At 38.2% G+C, this 7,248-nt stretch overlaps 1 pseudogene; it reads left to right on the top strand.

Moving 5' to 3' along the window:
* The first annotated feature begins 5,488 nt into the window (after positions 1-5,488).
* On the top strand, positions 5,489-5,606 carry LOC117240427 (annotated as a pseudogene).
* Positions 5,607-7,248: the final 1,642 nt, after the last annotated feature.

Genomic DNA, 7,248 nt, shown 5'->3' with positions numbered 1-7,248 from the left:
ATGACCGAATGGCGAATACGTATTGAAGTCGTGTACAAGTATCCGCAAAAGTGACGACACGTTCAGACAAGATTGCTCGTTAGGAATCAGTGCAAAAAATGAGTCTCTAAGTAGATAGCAAAAGAAGAGGGAACAGATAGAACACAAATATCACAGTCATCCGTGTTGCGTGACGATTAACTATACCGTCCTTGAAGAATATTGTAACAGATTCCGGTGTATTTGACAATATTATATTTCGTTGTATACTATTTCATCGATCACTTATTTCCATCAGAACAGACAGAAGAACAGATACTTATCGTGATCTTAACTTCAGAAAGGAGGAACTTCCTGTGATATAAATTCGGAGCAGGAACATATATGAACCTGTGTCATGACTTCTCCATTGTTAAATTAAACGTTGTTTAATCTAAACGAAATTTATATTCGAAAACGTGGCAAGTAAGAGATGAAACAAAACGCAATTTTCAGAAAAAAATTTAATTAATTTAAGCAGTGAATAGAATTAGTAATGATATAGTGCTATAAACAGTCATAGATATATCAGTTTAATATATGGAAGATAAGAAAAGCATGTTAGTCGCATTGAACGGAGAGATCCTTTCAACGTGATAATGTTCGATACACTTAAATTTACTGAAACTATTATCTTTTTGAAAATATTCAAACCTTGATTTGTTTCGCAAATTTAACAGATCTGAGTATTACGGAAAGTGTTCGGATAGATTTAGTCAGGAGTGTTTTCACAAAAGGAAGTCAATCATTTCAAGCAGTAAGATTAAATTCAATTATGAAGTTCTAGGAAAATAATATAATTTAGCAGAAAGATATTCGAAAACTAAGTATATAATTGAAATATAATAAATATCTTACAAGGGAACTAAAACATGAAATATTATAAATAGCGAATAATATATTCGTTCTACAACACATATTAAATAACGTTTCATATAATTTTGTTACCTCCGGCTTACATTCTATTTATATTTTCCTCTATAATTTTCACAACGTATTTATGAGTTAAATATATTCTCATAATCTATGTTCTACTAGCGATTTTCTATATGTTCAATGAGGTGTGCAATATAGAAGATGTATAGAAAATATATGTTTTATTTTTCTACAGCTACAAACTAGAATATCGAGCATGTTATCTCTTTCCTACGGATTGCAAATTGATAAATTGTAATTAATGAATTGATAAATTGATAAATTGTAAAAGCATCACGACTAATTTCACCAGTCTAGCACTTGTTCAAGATTTGTCAACCTTCGAACGAGCAAACGCAGATGAACTGTTACAGTAGCGAACACGCGATAATGGAATGCCCGAGCGAGATACACCCGAGCTTTATATTTAGTTTTATTGTGGATCCAATCTTCATCGGTCCTATTTATATAGATCTCGATTGTTCTGGATTACCTGGAACGTAGTGTAACGTCCATACAGGTTACTGTGTCTGTTATTGATAACGTCGTTCCCCAAAGGCTGGTCATGTGTTCAAGAGTACTATGTGCGAACGTGTTCTTGAGCAAACTTCTTCGGCAAACTTTTATGGCCGTTGCTCGCGAATACTGGTAGTTCACGTTTTCAGACCCCACGAATTTTATCCTACGTACCTAGATAATCTGACTAAACTCGTGTCATAATGATATAATAAGAAATGTGAGAAAACTCAGTAATTCAGTATCAGATGAATGATGTTAAAAGGTGATCATTCGGGTTTTTTATTTATTACGGAACGTCATGAAGGAATGGGAAAGAAGAGATGCATGTATGAAAATTATAACTAAACGGAAGTATTCTTCTCCGGAATAATCAGTTTTTATTACTTTAGAAATAAACGTCTTATTTTTTAATATATACACAAAATGTCTTTTATATATGTCGGAGATGAAAGGACATCGAAGCCCCCCCCTTTGGAACTTCGGGATAATCCCCTAACACCGTAATCTAGATTCTATCATAGTCGTAATTAAACAATTGTCGTCTTTCGATCCGATTGTATTTGTTCGTGATTTGTGATAATGAACTTGGCTCGATGCGACAGCTAGTCGCCGAACGTAGCCGCGGTCACGGGATGTACGCTTTGTCTAACAAAGGTACGGAGTAATTCTATAGCTCTCCTTAAAAGAAATATTTGTAGCGGCACGCGACAGTAAACATTCCAACGGTTTCTGTCCCGTGGCTCACCACACGCAGATCCTATTCTCCGGGCAGGATGTTTACCAGATGCCGACGCGTCTCCGCAGTACGTGATCGGCTAGCCCGAGGACCGTTATAAACACTAATATCTAGTTACCTAAAATCCTTCAACAGATAAACAGTCTTTGTCCCAGTTACAGGAAGACAGGAGAGACCTATTTTTCCACGAACGACGTCACGGATGTCGCGAGTATGTGATCATTGTGAGCTGTGTCAACTCTGTAACATTTTTGTGTGTGTCAATAAAAATAACTTCAGTGTAAAAAAATGAATAGCTTCAGTGAGGAATCCTTACCTGTCCCAAGCCTCCGCCAAGAGGACGACTCGGGCCCAGATTCGGACTTTGACTCGACATATATGTAATTGTACAGCATAAGAACATTTATATAAATAATATAATTGTACAATAAATGTACGCAAACATTGACATTATTTATTGTTAGGGAAAAATCGACATAAATTTCCTCTATATTGTCTATTGCAATGATCAAGTTTATTTCGTTGATTGGTGGTTCATCGGCTTATTCTGTTTTTGCCGAGCACACGCGTTTTTGTGGCTTGACGGTGAACTCGACCTAGGCAGTTTTTGCATAAAAGAATGTATGTGTGTGTTTGCAGAGAATGCCTACATGAAGACAAGAGGGCTTAGTCAGCGAGTTCAAGCGGACGTCTCTCTTTACCTGGCAGTTAAATAATATTTCAATCTCCCGTAATCTTTCAATCTCCCGTAATCTTTCAATCTCCCGTAATCTTTTAATCTCCCGTAATCTTTCAATCTCCCCCTATCATACCTACATATACTATGAACAAAATACTGTATCCGGTAGCAACCTACGCATAGGTTGCACGGACGCACAACTATAGGCAGAATTCATTCAAGCGATACCGGCAGTTTTTCGCGAATATCTCGGAAATTAAGCAAGTTCAGTCCTTGTATGGATAGGAAAAGATTTTTCAAAATATAGATTTGCACGACATACGCAAAAAACATCAAAATCGAAGTTTAGTCAGTCTTACTACAGTTTCAGTAAATAGTGAATATAGACTAATATCTACGTAACATAGTGTAATTAATATCGCAATCTCGTTATACAAACTTGAACGAACGTATAAAGTGTCAATTTTGAACGATCCTTTAGTTTTACGATTTATTCCTTTTTTCGCTAGCCGAACCGTGGACGTCAACCGACATGCCGGTGGAAGTGTCACACGCTCAAGAAAGGCCACCCGCTCAGAAACAGTAATAAAGTAGACGAAACATCCTGCATGCCATAGCTATCGAAATAATAACAAAACAGCCCCTCCAAAGGGACTAAAACCTCCATATAAAAACCCTCCTAAATTAGCGCTCAACACATTATTCTGTTGTAACACTTTGAACCGACACTCTGTTGGATTTATACAATAAAATTTCCATCAACTTATACGAAGTTCAATTTCAATCAGAAGCAATGTCTACTGTCCTCGCTCTCCTAACCAACATTATCATCAACAAATCCGATGGTTAGACACACCTATCACTAGCTTTCCTCCGACAGAGCATCGTCACAGAACTTTACTTATTTTTCATCGTTAGAATAGTCAACATACCTTTATCGGGTTTCTACCCTTAAATCAATCGTTTACTTAACTTGTACATACGCACCAGCGTAACTATCTCTTTACGAAGTTGTTGAAATAAACATTAATTTATACCTGTTAATTTAGTGTAAACTCAATTGAACCACCCCTATTATCGTAACAGAAATTAGGGGATCGATCAGTTTGTAACGTCGCCCAGAAGCCAGGAATCCGCCGACCTCAGGATATGCATACAACACCTGGTCATGCGATAGCGGTGAGAATAGACAGTAACCGAACTCCCACCCGTGATATATATGAATCATAGTGAGGAGGCAAAGATCCCAGTTCTTTAGTAAGTAAGTCAGTCTGTATTTTGCTACTGAAGTGTAACTTCGCCTTTTGAATAAAGTATTGTTCATTCGCCTATCTTTTTTTATATATATCGAAGATGAAAGGAAAGCCGAAGCCTTTTCTTGGAAATTTTGGGAACATCCTCTACTCTAGCCTAGATTTTATCCTAGCTGTAATTGTTCAAGATTTGTGATAGCGAGATTGGGTTCGAGGTGACAATTGGTCGCCGAACGTAGCCACGGTCACGGGATGGACGTTTTGCCTAACGGAGGTCTGGAGTGGTTGTATGGGTTTTCCGAGAAATGTGGTAGTGGCGGCATGCGGCCTCGGGAGCGGGCCTAGCCACGTGTGATGTTGCCCCAGAGGTGCCGATACAATGGGACATACATTGTATTAATAATCAAACTCGAGGTAGAAACTGCCTAGAAACTGCCTAGCAACGGCCTGTTTGGAACTTTCTCGATGCTTCCAAACGAGTATAGAAAGCAAATGCAATCGTACAGCGAGAAAAATCTCCACGAGGCTGGCATTCGTGCGATTGTCTTGGAGAGTAACACATCGAGCATTTTCAACAATCGTATTTTTGCGTCTAAGATTAGTCTACGTTTAGTAAAGAGTTATTCCGTTGACCGTGGATTCGTTTAAACACAAAAACGTTGTTAATAGCATTCATTAAACTTATTATTCGTAAATCATACTATTCATTAAACTTACTATTCGTTAAATAAGTTTAATGAATAGTGCTAGTCTAATGAATAAGTCTAATGAATAGTTCAATGAATGCGCTATTAATAAAGGAACTTGTTTGGATTCAGAAGATGGATACACCTATTGGCAGCCACATCCACTATTCCTATGTAAGTTCGAGCAATATGACGTCTTGTACGAAGGAATCGCCACAAAAATTCAAGAAATAAAAACCAATAGCAACCCGACGCTACCGGGTTTTGCCTTTACGACTCAAGAAATAACCTTTGTGCTAACCAAAACTGGAGAACAGCCTTTGTGCGGATACACCCTGTTATCCACAGAACACCCCAAGCTCTTTTTCCTAAAAACGACTAAAGGAAATACATTTATACCCAAACGTAAAACAGCAGTCAAAAATTTGGATATATTCACATACGTTAACTCAAAATTCATTTACGTAGAAAAACTGTCAGAAGACAAATAACGGTACTCTATCAGGATATATTGACACTAAGATGCATCTCGGAAAAGAAAATAATAGAGAATGCATTCAGTCTAGCAACTATATTACCTGATGAATTTGCGTATGCAATAACCAAAACTCCAGGACACATGGCTTTGGTCGCAGGAGAAGCAGTACACATAGTTAAATGCATTCCAGTTCAAGTGAAAGTAGGCAATGCCCTGGCCGCGCTGAGTGCACTCGTTCCCGTTAGATCACGAAAGTTAAGCAGCGCCGGGCACGGATAGTACTTGGATGGGTGATCGCCTGGGATTCCGTGTGGCGTTGGCAGAGCGCGCTGGGCCCGCCGCGCCCCCCATGCGGTGGTTGATACGGATGCCAGCGCGAAGGTTCGTTTCTCAGAGGAGATTCCTGATCAAGTGTTGGAGGCTTTCCTACGCCACCATTCCTCAGATCAAGGGGGGGTACTTGTCCTGAAGTACTCTCATGGTGTTTAGATAGGTTTCGTGAAATGTATCCTGATGCTCCGTGTGTAGATTTTGACTTTACTTGGTAACAGTGCCTTATTTATTCATGTGTGCATATATGCCTAAATGTGTTCCCAGCGGGTGTTATTTTATTGGAGTGATTTTGTCTATATTCTTATATTTTATTTAATAAGATATGTTTTGTTTGTTGTTTTTCTCCCTTGCATTGACACGCGGTGAGTAGCGTCGGCTTCCGGATGACGGGTTGTGCATCTTGATTGTTGATTTGGTATATTATCATTACGTAGATTTTGATTACTATTTCCATGTGATTGTTTCCTCCGGTGTTTGATTTGATTTACTGTTATGAACATAGGTTTTGGTCATTTCGATATTAACGTTTAATGATGCATACGGAGGTATCTTCGTCAGAGGTTCCCATGCGGACTGTTCCAGTGCATATCTTGTTTTGTTTTCTTTTATTTAGTTTATCCTTTTTCGTTCATTTTTTATTCACTGCAAGTAGTATTCCAGCGCAAGAAGAAGAGGGGTTGTAACCAGCCACGAGAAACAAACCATGGATTAAAATCTTATAATAAATTATTAAACCCTTAACTACTCATGGTGAACGGATTAAGAAGAAATAATAAATGACAATTAATACAATACACAGTAGCAAAAATGTTAAAATCTGTTAACGAACAGTCACGAGAAAGGAAAACTGGATCGTAATCAGCTATCAACCCGTCCATGATTGACGAATTAGAAGGAATATATGAAACACTGAAAGATAAAGGCAATACCCCGAAAGGAAAATCCCATTGTGACGCACTGACAAAATGAATCAACAAAAACTTCATAATAAAGCGAGACATGTTAATAATAAAATATTTTTGTTCTGTTACACAGAATGGGCGTTGAATTTAACAATCAGAAGAACCAATTGTTATACCTTCCGGATGGAATCTTACCTAAGGACTACCCGGATGCTTACGAGGAATTGTTATTCAGTTGTTGCGTCCATCTAATCCGCTCTGCTTACTAGTTCCAATATGTTTTTATTTGTCAAGACTGATTGGATCCGGAGGATCAAGAATTACACGAAGATACGCCAACACACTTGCTGTGTGGAGTACCGGAGCGAACTACAGCAAAGCATTGCCGAATGTGCGATATAGATATGTCACAGATACAACCCGCGACATCCAGTACTGAGTGTATAAACGCTTACATGGATCTTACCGAAACCGAAAAAAGTTTTCTGGCTTTTGGAAAGATAACTTGCCCCGTTGTCCCCCTAGATGACTACAATATCATTATCGACAACTTACACGGATAAATACATATACATATACATATTTATACATATACATACATATACATACATACATACACATGTCGGATCACGATTCGAATCTTGGGCGCGCGACGACTCTTCATGTGGACTAGCCATCGTTTCACAAAGCCGAGATTTTATTTACACGTATATACAGGTCTATCACTAA

The sequence above is a fragment of the Bombus vosnesenskii genome, unplaced genomic scaffold (assembly GCF_011952255.1).
Source record: "Bombus vosnesenskii isolate JDL3184/JDL3185 unplaced genomic scaffold, Bvos_JDL3184-5_v1.1 scf7180000014624, whole genome shotgun sequence".
Classification (NCBI taxonomy): Eukaryota; Metazoa; Arthropoda; class Insecta; order Hymenoptera; family Apidae; genus Bombus; species Bombus vosnesenskii.
Note: the sequence above shows the minus strand (reverse complement) of the source record. Positions and strands in the feature narration are given on the sequence as shown.